This window comes from Elephantulus edwardii, unplaced genomic scaffold (genome assembly GCF_000299155.1).
Source record: "Elephantulus edwardii isolate Elephantulus edwardi_28Jun2011 unplaced genomic scaffold, EleEdw1.0 scaffold00023, whole genome shotgun sequence".
NCBI lineage: Eukaryota > Metazoa > Chordata > Mammalia > Macroscelidea > Macroscelididae > Elephantulus > Elephantulus edwardii.
This window is the reverse complement of record NW_006399773.1, coordinates 12177906-12204121: the sequence shown is the minus strand read 5'-3', so window position 1 is coordinate 12204121 and position 26216 is coordinate 12177906. Positions and strand designations below refer to the sequence as shown.

At 36.7% G+C, this 26216-nt stretch overlaps 1 protein-coding gene across 4 annotated transcripts in view; it reads right to left on the bottom strand.

Annotated features, from left to right (window-relative positions):
- Nucleotides 1–26216, bottom strand: part of PCDH9 (protocadherin 9) — a 1403702-nt gene that overhangs the window by 1172773 nt on the left and 204713 nt on the right. The window lies entirely within an intron of this gene.

The following is a 26216-nucleotide window of genomic DNA, read 5'->3' as shown; positions in this document are numbered from 1 at the left end:
AAAAAAAAAAAAAAAAAAAAAAGAGAGATAGACATGGGAATATCACGTAGGAATGGAATTTGAATAAGTCTAAAGGATTACTTAAGAGAGAATGAGAAATATTTAAGCTGTCTTGGGGGAATTATGCTGATATTGGATCTTGGGATTACTTCTCTCATAAAACTCAGAGGATTTGGTGTCTTGTCAGAAAACTGGGGTGAAGCATGCTTACATGATATTAATCGTGCAATCATTCTTTTATTGCAAGCCCACTAAATGGTGAGAGATCAAAATGAAAAGAGAAAACAAGCAAAGGCTTTTCTTCACCCACATTCTTACCCAGTCCTGAAACTGAGCTCTTTTAAAAGAGTATATTCTAAGAGTTTAGCTATCATTTTTAAAGACCTGGGTTATATTACTAGTCTAATTTTAAAATAATACATGAAAACACACTGTTCTCTTCAATTTAAAGGTGCAATTATTCTTTCGTAAGTTTTATTCAGTCTGTCTAAAATTATATTCTCATTAAAATAATATCTGAATTTCAATCCCCCAAAAAACAGAATAAGAGCGAATTGAGTAACCCCAAACCCAAACCCACTGCTACAGAATTAAGCCTAACCTGTAGTCCCACTTTCTCCTACCGAGACACTGGTAGATTACAGCTGTCAGCCTCTTGTTTAGCTACTAAATCTACTTAGCCAATTACATGTACATCCTAGAAATCCCAGAGTCTAAAAATTCCACTAAATTCCCCATAATGACCGAGCTTAAATGAGATATGAGTAACTTGAGCACCTTTTCATTTTGAAATGAAAATATTCTAATGGGGGACACTACCTGCCACCACTACCATTAGTTTTAGAAATGAGAAAATTATGGCTCAAATAAATACCGTGAAGACTCAATAGCTTGTTTGTTTGTTTCTTATTTTCTTTTTAATCTAAAGAAGGTTTTACTACATGAGATAAAGGCTTGCTCATTGTGATGTGAGAAGTAATACTATTTTTATATCTCATTTTCTCTTTGGAAGGGCTTCAAACTAAAATCAAGATGTGTGCATTATGTTTTCATCCAAGGATTTCACATGTTGTTTTTGTCGGATACCACTGGGTTGAATCAACCCATCGCTAAGGCTCCAGTGGGTTGTCAAAGGCAGTTAATCACACAGGAGGAGATTGTCCATACTTTTCCGTTGCAGCAGCAAATGAACTTGAACCATATACCCTTGGGATTGCAGAGCAACTTCTCGCCATTAGGTCACGAGAGCTCCTCAAATAACTAGAGAAGGAGAACTCTGGTGGCCAAGCGGCGAGAAGTTGTACTGCAATTCTGAAGGCACACGGTTTGAGGCCACCAGCTGCTTGGCATGAGAACAATGGGCAATTTCTCGAACTCACTGCTATCAAATTGGAACCAACTCCTAGCTGACCCTCAAGCAGTTTTTTGGAAGCTAAATGGTGTTGGAGGAGGTTGCTCATTTTCTCCTGTAGAGCCATGTAGATTGATGGATTCAAACTGCCTTTGGTTTAGCAGTGCAACTTCCTCTGAACTATGCTGACACTCGAGTTGGTTTTCAAAGGTTGGAAATCTAATAAGGGAGGAAATTTCCAGTCTTTCTCTTTCAGAACAGCTGGTGGGTTTAAACTGTCAGCCTTTGGGTTGCCAGTGCAACTGGTGACAACTGTACTTCTAGGTTACTATTGTTATGTGCCCTTGAGTGGCTTCTGTCTCATAGTGACCCTATGCAAAGTAACTCTGAATCCTGCTCTATTTTGAGCCAATCTCACTATCTCTGACACACCTACACTCATTACCCTAGTTGTGTCAATCCAATTCATCCGGTGGCTTCCACTCTTGAGCTGTCCCTCGCTCCTCCAAGCATATCTCTCAACAAAGACTAGCCCTTCCGGAGGCTGTATGACCAAAGGATATGAGACAGAGTTTCAAAATCATTCCCACCAAGGAGCAGTTTGGTTTCACTCTCTCTAGTACAAACCTGTTAATTCTCTTGGCAGTCCATGGAATACTCAAAACTGTTCCCCAGCACCACAACTCAAAAAAATCCATTTTTCTTCTGCCATCCTTGGTCGTTGTTTAGCTATCTGATGCATCCAAGTAATTGCAAAGACCATGGCCTGAATCAGGTGCACATTGGTCTCTAGACTGATAGACACCCTTGCTCTTCAGCACTCTGGAGAGATCCCTAATATACCATTTCTTCTAATGTAATTTGTCTTTTGATTTTCTGACCACTTGTGCCAAGAGTATTCATTGTGAAACTGACCAAGCTAAAATTCTTAACAATCTCAATCTCTTCTGCATTTATCATGATGTTGCCAGGTGGCCCCGTTGTGAGAATCTTTGTTTCTTGATGTTGAGCTTCAATTCATATTGCGGGCTGTAGTCTTTGACCCTCTGCAGCAGATACTTCAGGCCCTGCTCAGATTCAGTAAGCAGGGTTGTGTCATCTGCATAACACAGGCTGATGAACCTTCCTCCAATCCCGGTGCCACATTCTTCCTCATAAAGTCCAACTTCTTGAATGATCTCTTCTGCCTAAAGATTAAAGGTATGTAGACAGAACACATCCTTGACAGAGCACTCCTTTCTATTTTTGAACCATCCAGTGTTTCCTTGCTCTGTTCTGATGACTGCCTTCTGGTTCAACAACATACTCTAGAATACTAGATATAATATCTTAGATATTTATATGCAGTTGTGTTGTTGTTGATTGCTGTCGAGTCATATAAGACTCATAGTAACTCTGTGAACAAAAGACCCAATGCCTTTCTATAACTATCATAGTTTCTCCAAGTTCATAGAGTTTTCGTAGGTATGTGGTTTAGGAAGTGGATGCCACTCCTGCTTCGAAACACACACACACACACACACACACACACATTTCTAACTATATATATATGATCTTATTTTAGAACAGAAGGAATAAATTTGATTCTACTTGAACCATACATCTCTTTTGTATTTCTTTTAGTTTATTTTTAATAACTTATACACTTGAGAGGCTTTTCCTAGAGAACAGAATTCCATAGTTCTTATCACTATTTTCCCCTCCTTTTTTTCATATTAGTACACATCTAGCATCTAGGACTAGTGGTCTTTTGAAGAAAAAATCCTTTATTTAGTTTTAATTAAGATTAGCATTCATAAGACACTCAACATTCATGGTCCTTTAGCTCTCTTAGTAAGAACCATTATATTAAAGTAATATTCCTATAAGTAGCATATTTTAATGTAAAAGTAAAATTATAAACAATGTAAAGTAAATATAGTAAGTACAAAATAACACCAATGCTTTATAACTATACATGGCATTGTCACAAGCAATAGCATTAAAATATTTCCAGAAATAACTTTAAGTGTTCTGTAAAATGCTTTATATTAGGTAAGACAGCTTTCTAGAGCATAATTCTTATGTAAAGCTAATTATTAAAAGTCCATTATTCTAAAAAGGTTGTTAATTTTTCATGTCACATAGAATATGCATTCTGCTAAAAGCTGGAGAGGTAGAATTGTCTGACCTGGAGCATCTAAGAAATAAACTGGGGATAGTTTATTTCTTAATAATTCCTTTATAAATAAAGCAGGGGATAAATAGAACTATATTGTGTTTAATGAAAAGAGTCACAAAATGACTACATTTAATCAGGGTAAGTTTAAAAGATGGATTTTTTCCCCCATTTACATATGAGCAACCTTAAATTGTGAACAATAGCTTGTCTCTGTTTCTATAGGCAAGTGACAAAGTCAGCATTAGCAGAAGTGAATTTGATCCCAAACTTCAACTAGCATGTTACTTGCAGTTAAAATTCATCTAGCAAAAAAAACAAGAAAAAAACAACAACACAAAAACCCCACAAGAGAAACAAACAAACCAAAAATACAACCACCATCTTTCTAACATTTGACAAAGGATAAAGTGGCATATTTTACTTATCAATCACTGTGTGTGTGTGTGTGTGTATGTGTGTATAAAATGTGCACGCATGCACACACACACACACACACTGTATATTTGGAAGCGGGAGTGGCATCCACTTCCTAAACAATGTGCCTATGGAATCTATATGAATTTTTATAAATATCATTAGTTATAGAGGAACTTCAGTCCTTTTGTTCATAGGGTCACTATGAGTTGTGCTAGACTCGAAGGTAATCAACAGCAATATATACACACACTCTGTGTATGTGTCTTTAAGTATACACACACACACTCTCACTCTGTGTGTGTATATGTATACATATATATCGTGTGTGTATATATGTGTGTGTGTATATATATATATATATATATATATATTGATGTTATGTGCCGTCGAGTTGCCTGCAACTCATAGTGACCCTATGTACAACAGTTCTAAATCCTGTGCTATCATCACTGCCTCCAACACACCCACCCCCATTACTCCAGTCACGGAATCAATCCACCTCATAGAGAGTCTTCCTCTCCTGCGCTGTCCCTCCACCCTCTCAAGCATGACATCCCTTTCCAAGGACTGGTCCCTCCTTGCAACATGTCCAAAGTATGTCAGACAAAGCTTCAAAATTCTTGCCTCTAAGGAGCAGCCTGGTTTCACCCTCTCTAGGATGAACCTGCTAGTTTTCTTAGCAGTGCATTGTATATTCAATATTCTTCATCACAACAGCTCAAAGGCATCAATTCTCCTTCTATCATCTCTAGTCATTGTCCAGCTCTCTGATACATAGCAAGTAATGGCAAAGACCATGGCCTGTAGCAGGAGCACCTTAGTTTCCAGAGTGACATGATTGTTCTTCAGTACTCTAGAGAAGTCCCTAATAGCAAACTTTCATCTTTTAATTCCTAGCTGCTGGTGGTAAAAGTGTTGACTGTGGAGCCAAGCAAACTAAAAATATTTAGAATCTCCAGCTCTTTGTCATCCATCATGATGCTGCCAATCGGCACAGTGGCAAGAATCTTTCTTTTCTTCATCTTGAGCTTCAATCCTTATTGAAGGCTGCAGTCCTTGACCTTCTGTAGCAAGCACTTCAGGTCCTCCTCAGTTTCAGCAAGCAGGGTTATGTCGTCTGTATAACACAGATTGTTGATGAATTTTTGACCAATTCTGATACCACCCTTCTCCTCATAGAGCCCAGCCTCCCAGATAATCTGTTCTACATACACGTTGAAAAGGTATGGAGACAGGACACATCCCTGGCATACACCCTACCCAATTTTGAACCATGCAGTATTTCCTTCCTCTGTTCTGACGACTGTCTCCTGCTCCAAGAATAGGTTTCACAATAGCATGGTCAAGTGTTCTGGGATTCCCATTTTTCTCAGAGTCAGCCTCAGTTTGTTGTGATACACACAGTCAAAAGCCTTTGCATAATCAATGACACACATTCCTCTGGTATTCCCTGCTTTCAGACAAGATCTATCTAAAATTAGCAACAATATCCCTAGTACCATGATCCCTTCTAAACCTGGCCTGGACATATATATACATAAATACATACATACACACACACATATATAATTGTATATAAAAACATTAAATATAACTTTGAAGCCTGAAATTACCCCAATATGCGAAAATGTGATAGTAAGAACTAATCCTATCTGAATGCCTTCATGTCTTGTTTTCTTGTCATCTTGTCTAAATGATTAAGCTCAAAATAGTCTTTGAGTTTAAAACTTTTATCCCATCTCTTTAGAAAATTCCCTAAACAGAATTTAATTGCACACAAGCTTTCCTTCCTTACATTTTTAAAATGTATTTAATATTTTAAAGATGAGGCTTATTTTACAGCATAGTTGATATAAAAGTTGACACTAAATAAATCACTTGCTTCAAATTTTATGATCACATTTTAAGTCAGAGAGTAAAATTAATTTAACTTACACATTCTTAACATTTAGCAATATGAGTAAAGTTTTCATGAATTTTTAGAATGGTTTCAAATAGACTTTACTTCACACAAAAATTATTTTAAAAGTAATATCTTACTGTGGTTTGAGTGGAGGTTTGCAGCAGTTTAGCTTTCTAGCCAACATTCTGTACGTAAATTGTTTAGTGACATTGATTATATTCTTTCCAACATGTGAACGTTCTCAATTCAAGTACGTTTTGCTTAAGATTTGTCCAGGCAACATCTGTGGCTCCAGAAGACTGTTTTCAGAGGATTTTTTTTTTTCCTTAAAGGGAAAGTAGTTCTCATTTTTTTTAAAAAATTGTTCTTCCCTTTTAGTTTTGAAAGGTTCATTGATGGTGTAATGCTTCATGTGTTGGACTGCAAACTTAAAAGTCAATAGTTTGAATCCACCAGCTGACCCTTTACCCCTTCTCAAATGCCCCTTTTACCCCTTCTCAAAAAGATGAATGGCCAACTCCCATAAAGATTTGCAGTCTCAGAAACTATGTGGAGGGTTGCCATGGGTCAGAATGAGTATGGTTTTATTTGGAATGCTTTTAGAGACCCCAGACCGAGACTTTTGCAGCACTGGAACACGGACAAGATAGAGATAAGTGAGGCAAAGGACATAACTCTGAGCTTTGACATGTTGCCCAAGGGCCAAGGGTGGTAGCTTCATGGCCCAGGCTGTTCCTGATTTCTCAGGCAGGTGGAACAGAGAGACTGGGCTGGGACTCCACTCTCTCCTCTTGGCTTCCTCTTCTTCTACTCATGCCACAACCATTGTGCTGCTGCTGCCACCCCACCCCACCCATTGCTTGGCCTTTGTCTGCAGCTCCAGCTGCAACTACAAACATAACCAGAAGGAAACCCCTGTGTGCTTTTAATGTAACATTGATACAATATCCAAATCATATCATGTCCTGTCACAGAATATATTGTAAACAATGCTTGCATTTCTATTACAGTAGTTTCACTTTCATTAATATAGTTTCCCTGACCCCTTACATTCTTTATTTTATTTTAAAATAATTGCTGAATTTGGGGTCTCACATAGATTCTTTTTAAGGGGAATTACATTCACAAGTGGGGAGTTCTGAGTTCCTAGTTCCAATCCACCAGATGGTCTGAGGGAAAAAGGTAGGTAATTTCCTCCAATGGAATATACCACCTTGGAAAGCTGCTGGAGGGTCAACCATGATCAGGTTCTGACGTGATAGCAAGGAATAAGTTTAAGGACTCACAGGTGGTGGTCTTTACTTAAGCATCAATCTCATATTTAGCCCAACAAGTGATTTTAATACCTGATTTAGATTGAAGTTCTAAGAGGAATTGAAGACTTCAACAGTACCTTAAATCTTATGTACTCCTCTACCCACAGTCTGTCTAATAAGGGTGTTTTTGTCTTTTTTAGGATTTTAGATCATATTCCATTTTTTTCTCCTAGGATCACTGTGGCAATGACCAGCACAGTTGATAGAGACCTCTGGACACCACCCAGTTCTTTGGATCTCAAAATAGTTTCAACTGTGGTTCAATTAAAGTATTAGTCTTAAAAACATGTTTAAGTCTTTTATTTTTCTTTTGTTCCAGATGAGTAGAGGACAATAATTGTATTTTAGATAACTGATCACACGTTTTTAAGATCCACCAAGCTAGTATGCAGGACACAAGTATATGAACTATTTAATACAAAATTGACAAAGGTATCCCATGATATTATCCCAATTCTTGGAATTCATGGAAACCAATCCCACAAGGGGCTCAGCTATGCTTAAGAAGTATCCTTTATTAAAAACAAAACAAAAAACAAAAAACAAAAACAAACCAAACCAAAACCACCAAATTTTTTTTTAAAGTATCCATTATAAAAGAAAAAGATGATGGCTACATATTCTTCATGATACAGATGGATATACATGCCTACAGACATATTTATGCATATACATGTAGAAACTCACATACTTATATATGCAAGTCAGTCCCTGGAAAAGGCCATTCTGCAGGGAAGAGTGGAGGGACAGAGAAAGAGAGGACCTTCAACAAGCTGGAGTAACAAAGCGACTGTAAATACGGGCTCAAGTATATCAGAGATTGTGAGGTTGGCACAGGACAGGGCCAGGTCCGGTTCTGTTTGAGTCATAGAAGAATCGATGACACTTAGGACCATATTGCAAAATATTTCTTAACAAGAAAATCATTCATATATAATGCCATCTGCATGCCCATGAATTCTCAAAAATACCAAACTAACAGATAAACTGAATATAGGGTCCGTCCTTATTTTGTGCATTAAGCACACAGTGGTGGTGGTGGGGGGGGGGTGGATAACCTGTAATTTAACATATTACTCAACTTTGCAATTAATTATATTTTGATTTTTTTTAAAATTGTATGTAAACTTTGCCATTAACAATCTACTAATTAAAAATGACTTTCAATCAAAATCATGGTTAATAGGATTATGCCCTGCCTGGGAAGGATCAGACGAGTTTCCAGCCTGCTTAACTCTCTTTTCATTCCATCCTGTAAAAGAGCAGCTTGATCTAAGCAAAGCACTGTTTTCACCCTATGAGAGAACATCTACTTCCTTTCAAAATTTATCTTCTGTGGACCACAAAGCTTCTTTTTGATAAGGAAATAATCATATTTACTTCTAGTGAATTAATTTGCTTTAATCAAATTGTTGCCTTTTTACCCTTATAGGGACTGAGCACAAACAGTACTTACTAATAGGAACAGACTTAAGCAGATTAATTGATACAGAATCCATGGTGCTAATTGCTTTGCTTCTCAGAAACAGTCCTGCTATTGTCAAAAGTAGAGTGTATCCATAGGAACATGTTCTGCATGCATCACTTTGTCACATCCAGGAAAAAGTTAACACCTTCTATGGATGATGATGGCTAAACTCTACTTCATCTCTTGACATTGTGATCAGGATTAAAAGAGTAATGTGTAGGCTTTTAAATTTTTTTACCAGTCCTACCATAAGTTGGAATCAACTCAATTGCAAATAGTTTGACATCTAGTCTAGTGGTTCAAACAGTTAATAAGCGTGACTGTTAAGTTCAAGATTGACATTTTTGGGGGAGAAAAAAAAAGATTGACACTTTGAGTCTACCCCAAGGTACCTTGCAAGAAAAACCTGCTGATCTACTTTCAAAATTTTTCACCCACTCACTTATTACTGTTGAGTTGGAACTGACAAACAGCTGAACCTCCAGGAGCTTTTCAGAGGCTGCGAATCACATGAGAGGAGATTGCTCACCTTTCCCTCACCATAAAGGCACTACTTTTGCATTAACAGCAAAACCTTCTACCCACTAAGCCATCAGAGATCCTTTAAAACAAAGCAAAACAAAACAAAACACCACAAAACCCTAAAGAAAACCCACAAAAAAATGCTACTGAAAATCCTAAGGCTATAATGAGGTCTCAAGCATCCGTAACACTGAAGGTAGGAATAAGCAGACAGCATTTGGTTAAGTGTGAGAAGTAGTAACATCTTAACTTAGCATGAAAGTGCTCCTTACTGTTTTTAAACTTTTCCTCTTCAGATTCACGATTGCTTCAGGAAGGCATCCCTTCTGCTCCTTCTTAGTGATCTCACAGAACAAGCAACATAATGGTTTTATTTACAGTCTTCCCGGTTCCTCTGAGCACTGCTGATTCCACTCATTAAATTATACCCAGTGTATTATTTTATTCTTTAGAAACATTACATTCAGGGTTTTTTTTTAAAATATATTTCCTCTTTAAATTAAGCTAAGTTGCTATTAAGATATAGCTCGACTTTCTAAAAGAAAACGTAAGATCTGTTAGAAGTATTTTTAATTATTTGTTCAATTTAGCCCAGGAATACAAAACTTAGCCATTAGAAATAAACTGGTAAACTAGGTATTGGTTGCTTACACACACACATACACACACACAGTCTCTTTTGGTGCTGTGGTCTCCTCAGAGTGTCAGTTCTCAAGTGAGAATGTGCCTATATTCACCACTTCCTCTTTGAGTAGATTTCACGTTCCGGGGATGCTCTATCAGGTTTCCGAGGCTATAATCGTAATAAGAACAGACTGATTACTTTTCTCAACCACAAGCAGCACACAACCTTTGGTTAGCAGTGTATGTTATGTATTACCCCAGCAGAATGAACTGGCATATAGGCAACGTTAAATGCAGAGTCCTTGTACCCACATTCCAGATATTCCAATGCATTAGTTCTAGGGCTGTTGTATGAATTAAGATTAAAGTCTTAAACCCAACGCAAAAAGAGCTATAGTATCGCCGTCCACGGAGTACTGTACAGCTAACAATAGGCCAAGTCTTTCCAACTGTTCCAATCTACCTACACCTCCAATGGAGAAAGAGTGGAATGTCGGCCGCCTCAGAAACCTGCAGAGTCGCTGTGAGTGGGAGTCAACTCAGTGGCTGTGAATCTGAGTTTAACTCAAAGTGCTCTGAAATATTTTAAAGAAAGCCCTTCTAGGTAGTTGAGGAAATTATCCCAGCATTCTGTTTTACACATAGATTCCTGCTACCTTCCCAAACTAGAGGAGCTTTATCTCCAGATATTTTTCACAACGGAAAAATCAAGTCTTCTTTCCTCACCCTTTTCAAGCAAAATAGAGAAAAAGAGAGGAGTGAAATTATTGAACGATATAATACAATAACACAATTGAGTAGATTAATGATCATTTTTTTTGATTCATGCCTAAACTATGAAAATTTTTTTAAAAAATGGAATGCATATTTACCACCCTCATTCATGAAAGAGTAAATAAAATCCCCAGATTAAAATCTCTATTTCCTCTTTAAATTTACATAAATTTGCCCTCACATTGGAACGATTTAGCCATTCCTTTCTCACAACAAAACTCTCATTACAATCACCTTTTCTTGATGCAAGCACAGGTTTTTAATCATTGAAATGACTTCTAGCCTCTTCTTGGACCAATTAAGGGTAAATCCAAGCATATGTACCAGATCTAGCTTGTAACCCAGGGACTGCCTGTATTAACGTTAAGGAAAGACACTGGGGGAGAGTTGTTGCTGTATACTATGGAGTCGGAATCACAGCTGATGCTCCAGAAGGTTTTCGGAGGCAATAAATCATATGAAGAATATAAATTTACACAAATGGTAAACAAGCTATTTTGTAGTGTACACCAAAGCTAAAATGATCATAAACTTTTTTCTGAGAATGGTATTCACTCTTCATAGCCAACAAAGCTCCACAATAACTAATAATCCAAAAGTCAAACATTTCTAAAAATATATCAACCCAAAACCTTAAGACAAATTACTTAAAAGTGAAGGGCGCTCTAGTGGCTTTGTAAGCAGTAGTGCCATCAACCCAAAGGCCTACAGTTCAAATCCACCAGCTGCTCCGTGGGGAAAAAGATGGGCAATCTCTTCTGGTACGATTTACCACCTCTGAAAACCCAGAGGATGGTCAGCTATCAGTCATTTCCAATTTGAAGATTCATAATAACAGCATTAACAATTCATTAGTGAAAGAAGCCCGGATGAGGGCACTCAATGTATTGTCATGAGGTAGAAACTGACACTCAGCTGATCCTCCGGTGGGATTCCAAGGTTGTAAATGGCAAAGGAGAAGATTATGCATCATTCTCCTATGGAGCCAAGAGAGATCTGAGCCAAGAGAGAGGCTTGTCCTGTAACAGTGTAACTCCCTACAGACTACCAGAGCACCACTGAAAGATTAGCTATGTGAATTCACCAGCTCTCTTTTCCAATAAAGACTTACAGTGTCAGAAGCTGGACGTAGGGGAACTATGATTTGGAATGGACTAGATGTCAGTAGGTTTGGTTTTTTTTTTTATTTAACAGCAAATAATGCTTAAAATTTATATGGTTCCATAGTCTATTACCCTTTAGTACATTTACACAGACACAAACACACACACACACACATTACTATATGTTTTATTCAATTGAGTTCCTAGTGAAAGCTATAAATAAGAATTCTTGCAGGTCACTTAGAAGTGACCTTCTGAGCAGACAAGGAGTGAGAGCTATTGGACACATCAATCTCATGTCTGGGCAGTATGTGTGCATGGTGGAACCCAAAAGGCAGAAATTTCCATATTTCAGAGATATAAAATAGTGGTAGTATTATGGTAAATGTTTCCAAATTTCTCAGAGGCATGTGTTTGATTATGTAATAATAATAAGTAGATAACAAATTTAAAAATAAATCGCAACATTTGTGTTACATTAGAAATATCTATTAACTCCTGAAAAGTTATAATTTGTTCTTTTCTATTCTTTCGACAACAGAAAGCTTGTAAAATAATGCTTGGTCTCACACAAAAATGAATTGTGAAAGGCCTTGAAGAATAATTAGGTTCTATACAATCTCACTCGATACTTCCCCAAACCCACCAAATGACAGTCTTTCAGATATTTGACATGCAATAATCACATAGGGAGCTTGGTGAAATTGCAGGTTCTGGGATACACAGCACCAAGTATTCATGGAAGAATTTTAAAATCTGGATTTTCTTAAATAACCAGTGTGAATCTTAAGCAAGTGACCTGAGAATCATAGTATGTGAAGCAAAATTTTGTTTGTGTTTGTTTTGTGGTATAATGGTTAAAACATTAGCTGCTGACCAAATGATTGTCATTGTATGAGAAAAATGAGAGAATCCGCTTCCATAAATACTGTTTTTGTTAGGTGCCCAAGACTCATATCGACTCTATGCATGACAACAGATCTGAATCTTAGCCTCTCCTCTACCATTCTCACCATCTCAAGCCCGCTGTTACAGTCATTGTGTCAATTTAGCTTGTAAAAAGTCCTCCTTTTTCTCCTTTCCCCACAAGAGATCTTTTATCTAAGAACTAGACCATCCTGACAACATGCCCAATTATTTGAGACTCAATTTCTCCATCTTTTCCATTAACAAACACCCTGTAAGCCTCAGAAACCATATGGAACAATTCTACTCTTTCCTACTGGGTTGCTGTGAATTTGAATTGTCATAATGGAATTGAGTTTGTTTGTTTGAAAGCTGTGGGTTGTTTCAAGATAATGCTGCAGTTAATGGATAAGGAAAATTGTCATACATACTGTGACCGAGTGTCTCCTCCAAATGTAATAAATATTAAGTAACATGATCATGAAACAATTTCTTTCTAGGAGAAAATTATTCAATAATTCCACAGAAAGTGATCATGGAACATACACCACAGACATATATTTTCATAAGATGATTAAGGAAACAGAGTGAAGCTACTTCAAAATGATTAGTTAAATGTTGGTAGTGCTCTGGCAAAGACAATGATGTTCCTTTTCACCAGATAAATGTTGCACCACATTATCTGACAATATATATACAGTAAGAACTATGTTACTGTCAATAACTCTGTATTGGCTATTGTTGTTATTATTGTAAGTTGCCTTCAGTTCTGACTTGTGATAACTCCATGTTAAGACTGTTGCCTCTCAGAAGTAAACCACTAGATCTTTCTTCTGAGGTATCTTTAAGTGGATTCGAAATAACAATCTTTTGGCAAGTAGATTAATACTTAATAGTTTATGCTCTCAAGGGCATCTTTATATTTACTATTATGAAACACAAATGCATAAATATGATAAAGCATGTATCCAATACATTTAAATCCATAATTCGTCTATGAAGGCAGAATTTTCAGAGAACTGAAAAATTATTCTATTCACACCGGAGATTGCATAAGTTAGCTAAAATAATTCTCATGACCTTTAAATGGTTTATAGATTAGGGGAAAAGACAAGCCATGTTACAAATAAGCACGATGCTGTACACGGTAAGCAGCAGATGTTCAAAGACGTGAACTGTTACACACATTTAGGGGCTCTGTAGGTAGAAAAGGGGGGTCACAAGAAGCAAGGTTTCAAGTGAAGCTGGGACTTTGAAAGCCCAATACATTTTTCAAAGATAAAATTTGTCTTAGAAAAAGAAAAAATCTTTATAAGTGAGTAATTTTCCTAATCTCAGTGCCGAACTACATGTAATGAAATACTTTCCAAGGTGTTTATCACAGCAAATTCGGATAGTTTCATGGAAAGTTTTTGTACTCTAGTCACATGTTCCTTAGCACTCATTTTTAGATTACAATATTAACACATGTAGATTATTTAAATATTTGAAACAAGCTTGTTTTAAAGAAAAAAAATACATTTATTTCCACCGAATTGAAGTGCAACCATTAAAATTCCACCTCTTGTGCTTGTTGAAGAGTGTTTCTTTTTTAGTGGCAAATTTGAGTCCCTAATTCTGTGGATTCTGCTAAAACATTGTGACACAGGCTGTGCAAGAATTGAGCTACTTCCTTTTACTTTATTTTTTTAAATTTATAAATATGCATGCATGCATAAGTGTACATTTATTTGTGTGTATACATACATATGTAATTCTCCATAATAAAAAATACTGAGTGAAACTCAATATATAAATTTCTCTTGAACCTCACCCAAGAGGATGTTTGTTTCCTGAAGTACCTAAGGATACTTTGATTTGCAAGATTATTCAGAAGAAGCAAACTCAAGAAGAGCATTATAGAATGATTCCACTCAAAGATACAAAAGAAAAACTTCAAGTGAAAAAGGAGAAAAGCTTTAAAAGTCTCCTTGTATTGTTACCTAACACACCTTTAATTTATAGTTTGCAATCTCTGAGCAAAAGAAAATTTAGCAAGAGTGTAAAATTTTTAGTGTTAATATATAAAGATTTTCTTTTTACCAAAGCCAAGAAAAGAAAATGTTATATGAGAACTGTGGTTCTCAGCATATATTAGTTTATTTTTGCACTTGAGAACAGAAGAGTCCCCTGGTACCTGATCAGACACTGTGCTGCATATCTGAGCTGAGATAGGATTTGCTCTTCCTAAGTGTAGACATTTTTAGGTGCCATGCACAGCCCCAGTGGGATATGGATCAGTTGTCATGGGTACTTCTCTTTGCAATTCCTTAGTGTATTATTGCGATACAGACAAGGAAAAAACAATGCATCTTCTTGTTTAAAAATGAAACCCTCAGAAGCAGATAGCCCAGTGGTGAAAGTATTTTGGGAAACCAAGCAGAGTAATCCACTTATATCTACCACTTTTAATATTTAGTTCCTTTTTTAAAGTAAAGTATTTTCTTCAAAAGTTCTAGGTCATTCCAAATTTAGTACATTTGTTTTCTTGTGTGGCAGAGGTAACAAGAATATTATCCTTATATTGTACACATGCAAAGGAAAGTTTATTGAGGTCAGTTAAGAAAAAGGGCACTAGAAGTAAAAGGAAAGGAACTAGAAATGCAATTATTTTGCACAAACACGAAGTAAAAAATGCTGACATCTGTAACTTTTATTAATACTCAATAAGCATGATACAAGTCTACCTGTTGTTATGTGTCATTGAGTTGACTGCGATTATCAATAGCGACTCTCTGAACAACAGCTGTAAAACTTGTCCTATCCTGAGCCAAGCTCACCATCTCAGACAACCTAACCCCAATGTCACAGTAACTGTGTAAATTCATCTCGTCAAGGGTCTTCCTCTCTTGTGCTGACCGTTTTGTAATGGCAGGCCTGTCTCCTCCTTATGACCTGACCGAAGTTGTAAGATGATGGTTCACCATCCTTGCCTCCAAGGAGTAACTGGGTTTTCTTTATCCAGAATGGACATTTTTGTCCTCTTTGAAGTGTGTGGGATGTTAAATACTCTTTTCCAGTAAAACATTCAAAAACAGAAGTTCTTCTTCTGTTGTCCTTAGTCCTTGTCCAGTTTTCAGATACATAGCAAGCAATTGTGAAGACCAATGCTTGGGGTAAGCTCACCTTTGTCTTTTGACTGACATTTTTGCTTATTATCACTATGGAGACATCCTTGACAGCAGATTTTTCCAATACAACTCACTTTTTTTTCCCCATATTGCTGGTATTAATGGTATTGATTGTAGATCCAAGAAAGATGAAATTATTTTCAAATTCAATCCTTTCACTATTTACCATGATGCTGCCTATTTGCCCAGTTGTGAGGGTTTGTCTTTTTTTGTTTTTCCCCTTGATGTTGAGATGTAATCCATACTGAAGACTGTAGTCCTTGGTCTTCTACAGCATGGACTCCACGTGTTACTCACTTTTGACTAGCAAGGCTGATATTGTATGACATAAATAAAACAAATCCATAAAAATATAAATATGACCTTGAGTCTATCTCAACCTAATTTGTAAACCATCTCAAGAACAGGTTTGAGGCACTCAATAATATTTATTTATGAAGACAAGAAGAATCATGGAATGGCATCAAGGATTTCATCCACGAAGAAAGCACAATGTTACAAAGACAGAGGAAGATAAAAACTGATAACAAAAAAAGACTTTGACTATTGCCCTAGAACATAGAGAACTTAAAATAAAGGGAAGAAATGACAAAGTTAAAAAGTTGAACAGAAGATTTCTAATGAGAAAAGATTTCATGAGAAAAAGCAAAGTATTATAATGAAATGTGCCAAGTGATGGAGTAACAAAATGAAAAAGGAAGAACTCACGTGGCAAATCTCTAACTTGAGGGAACTGAAGAAGAAAGTTAAGGCTTGATTGAAATGCTGAAAGATGCATCTAAAGATGATGGAAGGAATATACTGAGTCACTATACCAAAACGAATTGGCTAACAGGGAACCATTTCAGGAAGTACAATCTAAACAAGAACCAATGATAATAGAGGGACAAATTCAAGCTGCTCTGAAAGCTTTGGCAAAAAATAAAGCTCCAGGAATTTCTGGAATATCAATTGACAAATTTCAACAAAGATATGTAACTCTGGACATTTTCAGAAGATTGTGCTAAGAATTCTAGAAGAAAGTTTACTTGGTCAATTGACTGGACGAGATACATATTTATTCCCATTCCCATGATGGGTAATCTAACAGAATGTGAGCATTATCAAATTTTCATTAATATCAACGCATTTGACTGTGTGGATTACAGAAAATTATGGTTAACATTGAGAAGAATAGGAATCCCGTAACACTCAAATGTGCTCACATGAAATCCACACCTACATGAAGAAATGGTTGTCTCAACAAAGCAAGGGAACACTGCATGGTTCACAGAAAAGAAAGGAATACATTCAGGACATATTTCTCCATACATTTGCAATCGATATCCTGAGAAGATTGCCTGAAAAACTAGACTTTATAAAAAAGAATGTAAAATTAGGATTAGAGTAAGATGTAGCACAACCTACGTTATGCAGATGACACAGCATTACTCATATACCACCTATTCTGTTCTAAATTATTTCCCTACTTTTAAAGTTTTGCTTTTCTCATACAGGGTTATATTTTACTTAATTCAGTTAATTATTTTAAAGAAGATATGTGGTTTTAACAATCTAGATTCCATAAGGTAGGAGAGTGAAGTTTTGTCAAACTTTCTTTGTGGTTCATCCTCAGCCCAGATTGCTTCCTTCTAACATGTATTTATTCTAGTAGGTCTGGGGACAACTAATGCTATATTTCTTGGCAGGCACTTCTCAGAGTATTTTCTCAGTGCTGTCTATTTTTTTTTAAACACATATACTTGTAATTCCATCATACATTTCTCATTTACACCAGCTCATTTTTATATTGAGGAGTTGGTGAATAGTACTGAATATCCTACAGACTGCCAAAAAACCCTAAACAAATCTATCTCATAGAGGAAATACAGTCAGGGTGTACTTAGAGGCAAGGATGGTGAAACTTTATCTCCTATAGTTTGTGCCTGCTATCAGGATGAGCCAATCCTTGGTAAAAGACATCATGGTGGGAGAGGTGGAGACCCAAAGGAGGGGAGGAAGACTCTCAACACGATGAACTGAAACAATGGCGTAGTGTGTGAGGTCGGCTCAGGTCTGTTGTTCACAGGGTTGCTGTGAGTTTTAATAAACTTGACAGGACATAACATGTTTTATAGTTTCTTTCTGTGCTTTCTCAGTAGAAATATACTAAAAAGCAGATTTTTCAATAAATTATATACCATTTAATTAAAGAAAAAGAACTGATCAAGCTAATATTTAAAGTCAACTAGCACAGAAGTTCATAAATCAGTGTAAGTTAGCACTCCTAATAATAATGATGGTAATTACTAATATCATGATGAGTATTGAATTTGTTTTAAATTTACAGGATTTGACGTTGCTATGGGTATTTTCTAGTTTTCATAAAAACTATTCACAGGCCATAAAATGTCACAAAACACAGTTATTTTTCAGAAGATTAGAAAGGAGAATGACAGTGCATTCATATTCATTCAAGCAAGAGTGCGCCGGCTACATTCAAACTGTGTACACACTGAGTTTAAGTTTCTTATTCAAAGAAGCAGAAGATGTGTTTATTTTCATTGCTTCATCTTTGAAGAGTGAGTGCACAAATAATGACAGAGCAGTAGTTTTTAATGTCTGATTAAAATATCTGAAATCTAATGTGGCCTCTCAACATGCATTGCGAATATCTCTTGCCTGATATTGCCAAGGACTCACAACTTATTCACAGCAGGGCAGACAGAATGAAGAGCGAAGTCTCTCAAGAGCTAGAACAGAACAGAAGTTGTTCTGTTATAAAAATATCAATGGCCTATAATTTTATGCAAGGCTAAAATATATTTGCTTTTGCACCTGCTAACCATCACCACTCTGGCATTGTCTCCAACCACCCTCTCGCAGCGCGCCTTCCTCCAATCTCTGAGCACGCTGCTGCTTGCTGACCATGCAGAACACTTGTTTCCAAGATGTTCTACTTGTTGGTGCCCCTCTCCATAACTCTCAGTTACATGTTCCTTTACCTGCTTCTACATCTATTTCAAGCTTTATTCAATTGTCGTCTTCTCCAAGAAGGACCCCTAAGCACACTGCTTTTGATAGCATCTACACTCTTCTCATTCTCTGTTCCACTGCCCCTTCATTTTTCTTGTGATACCATCTTCTACAATATTTGTTTTTTTCTCTCAATCTCACTTCACGAAAACATAAATGCCTTCATGAAAGGTATTGTTGATTGTTTTCTGATGTAATCCCAGTGTCTAAAATAGTAATTGATACATAATCTATAATAAATATTTATTGAATAAATGCATGCATGACATCAATATTTTTCAAAAATCTAGACTGAAACATATATATTCCTCTTCCCATTCCTTCATCCCACCTGTAATCATTCTCCACATCTTAAGATTATAATGTAGGCATTTTTTTGACTGTCTATTTCAGTCACATCTATAAAGATTTAGGTCATGATTTTTCCATGGGATTGTTAAAACACTAAGTGTGTTTAATGCAAAAGCGACTCAACGGCACATAACAACAACAACCACCACTTTCCTTTATGCTTCAATAAATGTCTTACAGTTCTGTTCCCATCCTGGCATTTCCTTGTTTTAAAGAATGGTGAAGACATTTTCATTAACAACATTTTTCTATTTTTCAACTTTTTTTTGTGCTTCCTGTAATGACTCTTCACTTTCTACCTATGTATATTTTCTCACTGCCATATGGTCAATTACAGCTCATAGCAACCGTTTACTGGGTTTCCAAGGCTATAAATCTTAACAAGAGTAACTTCTCTCTTTCTCCCACAGATGGTGGAAACAAACCACTGAAAAAACAACCTTTGGGTTAGTAGCTCAACATCCCATTTTTACCAACTCATAAATTGGTATGCCCAAAGATCAAATGAGCCTCATTCAATAAAACTTGTGAAAGCTAAAACCCTAGTACAGCAAAGAAAAAAAAAATTATTTCGGAAAAGAAAAATGCAAATATTTTCCACTAAAAGAAACAGGAAAAAAGTGCTAAAACTGTACCCTATCACAAGTGGGAACCTGCAGAAACTCTCAAAAATAAAGCATAACACGGAGTAAATTTTGATAAAATATTAAATTACAGTTTTTTTTCTTGTAAAGTCTTGAATATTCCTCATTGGACTTCAACCCTTTTGATGGCAGGAAACACATTTTACCCAGCTTTATATGATGAACCAGGTAAATTATGGAAATTCAACAAGTATTGAATGAAAGTGGTGAGGGCTGTCAGTTAGAAAAGAATGAGATTGAAGATATGAAATAAAATCAGATTTTTGATCCGGAGCACCTCTTCACATTAATAATTAAGACCTTTCAAATCATGCCAGTAAATCAGAAAGCAATTCTCTATTACAGTTCTTTGGTGACCAATCTGAATTTGGTCAACAAATAAGAAAATGTCACCTTGCAATGTTGTTGTTGTTCTTTTTGTTAAGAGCCATCGAGTTGATTATGTATGACTCATAATGACCCTATGAAAAAAAGATGTGAACCCTGGTCTATAATGATTGACATTTCTCTAGTATTCATAGAGAATTAAAAAAAAACCAAGACACAAAAACTAGAAGATATAATTAAAAACTTAGTTGCTTAAATAAGTTCACATATAACTAATATATTCACCATGGCCTAAAATGTGAAAAAAAATCCACATAAAATACACACAATAACTGTATTTTCAGTGAAACTGCATAAAAAATAATGAAGATTAACTAAAGATACAGTTAGAATTGGGGATATTTAAAGATTACATAAAGCAAGATATACAAGAAACACTTTAGCACAATTAATAAAATATAATTATAGAAAAAAAAATAATAAAAGGTCAGCAGCTTAAACCTAAAAAAAAAAAAAAGAATAAAAAAATAATATAATAGTATATCAACAGAGAACTACCAGATATGTAGGCTGGGTTTAGAAGAGGCCATGACAATAGGAATATTATAACCAATATTAGACAGATCTTGATTGAAAGCAGAGTGCAATACAATAGAAATGTCTACGTTTCATTCCTTCTGATGCAGTGACTCTGTGTACTCCTTCCATCTTCTTTTTATGCTTCCTGGATAATTCAACATTTTACCCAAACTATCTTTAAGTATTGTCACCCGTGGCTTGAATTTGTCTTTCCACTACTTCAGCTTAAGAAATGCTGAGCGAGAAATTAAGAAATGCTCAGCCCTTTCGATTTTCTGACTGCAGGTCTCTGCACATTTCATTACAGTATCTTGCTTTGTCGTCCCAAGCTGCCTTTTGAAATTTTCTATCCAACTCTTTGGTTTCTTCCTTTAGCTTTGGCTTCTCTGTGCTCTAATGCAATACTCAGAGTCTCAACTGACATCCATCTTGGTCTTTTCTTCTTCTTCAGCCTTTGTAATGATCTTTTGCATTCTTCATGGACAATTTTCTTGATATGATCCCGGAGCTCATTTGTTCTACACTCATTGGTGCTCAAGGCCTCAAACTTGTTTCTGAGTGGTTTTGAAATTCGAGTGGGACAGACTTAAGGTGAAATCTTGGTTACCGTGGACTTAACTTTATTTTCCTCAACTTCAGGTTGAATTTGCTTATGAGTAGTTGGTGGTCTGTCCCACAATCAGCATCCAGCCTGGTTTTCACTGCTGATATTGAGCTTCTCCAGCAAATCTTTCCACAAATGTAAACGATTTGATTACTATGCATACCATCAGGTGAGATCCACATGTATATCCTGTGTTTATGTTTCTTATAAAAGGTATTTGCAATGAATAAATCAGAAGGAATTGGCTGACACAGAGGAATTTCATGAAATAACATCTGAGCAAGAACCTATGGTGATGAAGGAGGAAGTTCAAGTTGCTATGAAGGAATTGGCAAAAAACAAGGCTCCAGGAGTTGATGACATACCAATTGATTTATTTCAACAAACAAACACTGCCCTGAATGTACTCACTAAGCTGTGCCAGGAAATCTGGAGGACAGCCAGCTGGCCAACTGACTGGAAGAGATCGATATTTGTTCCCATTCCAAAGAAAGGTGACCCAACAGAGTGTGGAAATTATCGAACAATATCGTTGATATCACATGCAAGTAAGATTCTGCTAAAAATTATCCAAAACGATTTGGCAGATGTGCAGGCTGGATTTAGAAGAGGTTGCAGTACTAGGGATATTATAATTAATGTAAGATGGATCTTGGCAGAAAGCAAAGAATACCAGAAGAATATCTATCTGTGCTTCATTGACTATGCAAAGGCTTTAGACTGTGTGGATCACAAGCTATGGCTGACACTGAGAAGAATGGGAATCCCAGAACACTTGCCCGTGCTAATGCGAAACCTATGCTTGGACCGAGAGGCAGTCATCAGAACAGAGCAGGGAGACAATGGATGATTCAAAATCAAGAAAGGGGTCCGTCAGGCATGTATTTTGTCTCCATACCTTTTCAATCTGTATGCAGAACAGACCATCCGAGACTCTGGGCTGTACGAGGAGGAATGTGGCATCAGGATTGGTGGAAGAATCATCAACAACCTGTGTTATGCAGATGACACAACCCTGCTTGCTGAAACTGAGGAGGACCTAAAGCGCTTACTGCAGAAGGTCAAGGACTGCAGTCTTCAATATGGATGCTTGCTGAAACTGAGGAGGACCTAAAGCGCTTACTGCAGAAGGTCAAGGACTGCAGTCTTCAATATGGATTGAAACTCAGTATAAAGAAAACAAAGATTCTCACCACTGGGCCAATTGGGAGCATCAGTATGGATGGTGAAGAGATTGAGATAGTTATTAGTTTTAGTTTACTTGGCTACGCTGTCAACACTTTTGGTAACAGCAGCCAGGAAATCAGGAGACAAATTGCATTGGGAAAGCTGTGAGGGACCTCTCAAGAGTACTGAAGTACAATGACATCAGGCTGGAGATTAAGGTGCTCCTGATGCAAACTATAGTCTTTGCAATTCCGTGCTATGCATTGGAGAGTTGGACAGTGAATAGGGATGACTGAAAGAGAATTGATGCCTTTGAGTTGTGGTGCTGGAGAAGAGTGTTGAATATACCATGGACTGCTGGGAGAACAAATGGGTTTGTCCTGGAGAGAGTGAAGCCAGAATGTTCCCTGGAGTCAAGGATTCTGAAGCTTTGTCTGACATACTTTGGGCATGTTGCAAGGAGGGAGTGGTCCTTGGGGAGACACATCATGTTTGGTAGAGTGGAGAGACGGCGTAGGAGAGGAAGACCCTCGATGAGATGGATAGATTCTGTGAGTGGAGTGGTGGGAATGAATGTGTTTGAGACAGCAAGGTTGGCACAGGATATAATGGTGTTTAGGGCTCTTACATATAGGGTCGCTATGTGTCACAAACAACTCGATGGCACATAACAACAAGTTTCATTGACTATGCAAAGGCATTTGTACGAATTACAACAAACTGTGTGATGAAAAAACTGTGGCTAACTGAGAAGAATAGGAAACAAAGAACATTTGATTGTGAAACCTACACTTGGACCAAAAAGTAGTTGCCAAAACAAAGCAAGGAAACACTGCATGGTTCAAAATCAGGAAAGTTGTATGTCAGGGATGCATCCTGTCTCCATACCTTTTCAATCTATATACAGATAATCTGGGAGGCTGGGCTGTATGAAGAGGAATGTTGCATCAGGATTGGAGGAAGACTCCTAAATAATTTGCTTTATGAAGATGACACAAGCTTGCTTGCTGAAACTGAGGAGGACCTAAGACATTTTCTAGAGAACGTGAAGGACTATAGCCTTCAATATGGATCAAAGCTCAATAGCAAGGAAACAAAGATTCTCACCACTGGGCCAATTGATAGCATCATGATAGACTGTGAAGAGGTAGAAACTATTAACAGCTTTATCTTGCTTGCCTCCACAATCAACATTCTCGGTACCAGCAGCCAGGAAATAAAAAAGATTAATTGCATTGGAAAAATTTTCTATCAGTGACCTCTCTGGAGTACTGAAGAGCAATGATATCAGTCTGGAGACTAAGGTGACTTTGATTCAGCCCATGGTCTTTATAATCACTTGCTATACATTAGAATCTGGACAATGATTAAGGATGATAGAAAAAGAATTAGTGCCTTTAGGTAGTGGTGCTGGAAAAGGGTATTGAACATATCATGAACTGTTAGGAGAAAAACGGGTCTATTCTGGAGAGGTAGTGAAACCAGGTGGGCATGTTGGTAGAAGGAACTAGTCCTTGGAAAGAGATATCATGCTTGGAAGGGTGGAGGTACAGCAAAGTAAGGGAGACCTTGGATGAGATGGATTGACTCAGAGACTGGGGTACTGGCAGTAGGTGTGTCAGAGACAATGAAATTGGCTCAAGATAGACCTGTTGTACATAGGGTCATTATAAGTCACAAATGACTCAACACATAGCAACAACAACAACAAAATAGTTTTTGGAAATCTAGCTTCATAATAAATATTTTTATTTAGAAAAATCCACATAGACTTTACTAAATACAATAACTCTGCAGTTTCAGTGAAATTGCATAAAAACATCTGACTAAATTGTGAAAAATTATAATTGCAATAACCAAATGATACAATGCCAATATTTTTCCCAATACTCAATGTCACAGAATTAATTTTGAATACTAATCTGATTATCTGTTTATTAAACTACTTTTCTGTAAGTGATAATTTTCCAAGACTAACTTGCTACTTTCTTGATCTGATTAGTAAATCAAAACCAGTGAAACAAAAAACCAAAAATGTTGTTGTTGTTGTTATGTGCCATCGAGTCGTTTCCGACTCATGGTCAAAAGAAAAATGTCAGCAGTCAACGTTTTTGGAATCACAGAAGCCAAGAAAGCTTAAGATACAAACTGTCAGATCATGGGTTAGACAATGGAAGATATTTTCTGAAGGGACTTGGTAGATGAGAAGGGTTTCTGAAAACCAAAAATACCTACCAAAAAAAAAAACAAACCCAAACAGTGAGACAATATGAGATTTGAACATATAGTGAATAATATGATCACTAATGTTTATCCAAACTCTGTTCGAATCAGCTGCCCTATGGTTAACAGCATAATTCAATGGCTGTTTGAAAAATTTTGAGAGCTCAGACTGGATAATAGAAGCACTATTGGAAAATTTATTTTAAAATGATATTTAATTTACTGCTTATCACATATATATTCATAAATATATGAAAAAAGCAAATCTATGTCATTATTTCTATTACCTTGTCAATTTATACACTGATATTAATTTCATTAATTTGCAAAAATTACATTAGCTTTTTATTACTTAATCATAAGGTGTTCCTGATCTAGGCCATGGTCTTCACAATTAATTGCTTGCTATGCAATTGCTATGAATCAAGAGTTTGAAATGATTAAGGATAGTAGAAGAAGAATTGATGGCTTTGAGTTGTCGCACTGGAGAAGAGTATTGAACGTGGACTGCCAAGAGAACTAGTGGGTCTGTCCTAGAGAGGGTGAAACCAAGCTAACTCCTAGGAGGCAAGGGTTCTGAAGCTCCATCTCACATATATTAGGCATGTGGCCAGGAGACATCAGTCCTTAGATAAGGATATCATACTTGGAAATGTGGAGGGGCAGCATAGAACAGAAAAACCCCTGATGAGATGGATTGACAAAGTAAATGGGGTAATGGAGATAAATGTGTTAGGGAGAGTGAGATTGGTTTATGTAAAAACAGAGTTTTAGAGTTTTAAAATAGAGTTCAGAGCTATTGGGAATAAGGTCACAAGTGACTCAACAGCATATAACAACAGCCACCTTTTAAAAAATCTAATCTCAAGAAACAAGCTGCTTTTTTAATTTTTTTGGTGTTTTTTTAAGGTGTTGGGTATAGTATTAGAATTGTACACCTTATTTTGGCGAAAATGGGAAAAAGCATTTATAATTTAAAAAATTGTTTGATCGTTTGTTAAATGTTGGTGGAAAGAATAATATCAGGATGATATTGAACATGTTGTTATGTGTCGACAAGCCGCTTGTGACTAACAGCAACCCTGTGTACAACAGTCCTAAATCCTGCTCCATCCCTTGTCAATCTCTTGGTGAGGGTGAAACCTAGCTGGAGGCAAAAATTTTGAAGCTCTTTCTGACATACTTGGGCATGTGGCCAGGAAGAATAAGTCCTTGAAGAAGGACATCATGCTTGGAAGGGTGGAGCGACAGCTCAGGAATGGAAGACCCAGGATGAGATGGACTGACTCAGTAACTGGATAAATGGGTTTAGGTCTGTCAGAGATGATAAGATTGGCTCAGGCTGGTGCAGATTTCATTGCTATTGTACACAGGGTCGCTATGAGTTGCAGGAGTCTTGATGGCACATAACACCACCACAACAACACTGGTAAGAATCAAGAATGCAAGAATTTTCATTACTTGATTTGTCTTATTGTTGTTGTTTTGGGGTCTTATGGAGACAAGGACTTAAACTGATTTTATCAACAATGCATCTGAACTTAATCTTGTACCATCCTCATTAGCTCCAATATGCTCAAACCCCTTAGCA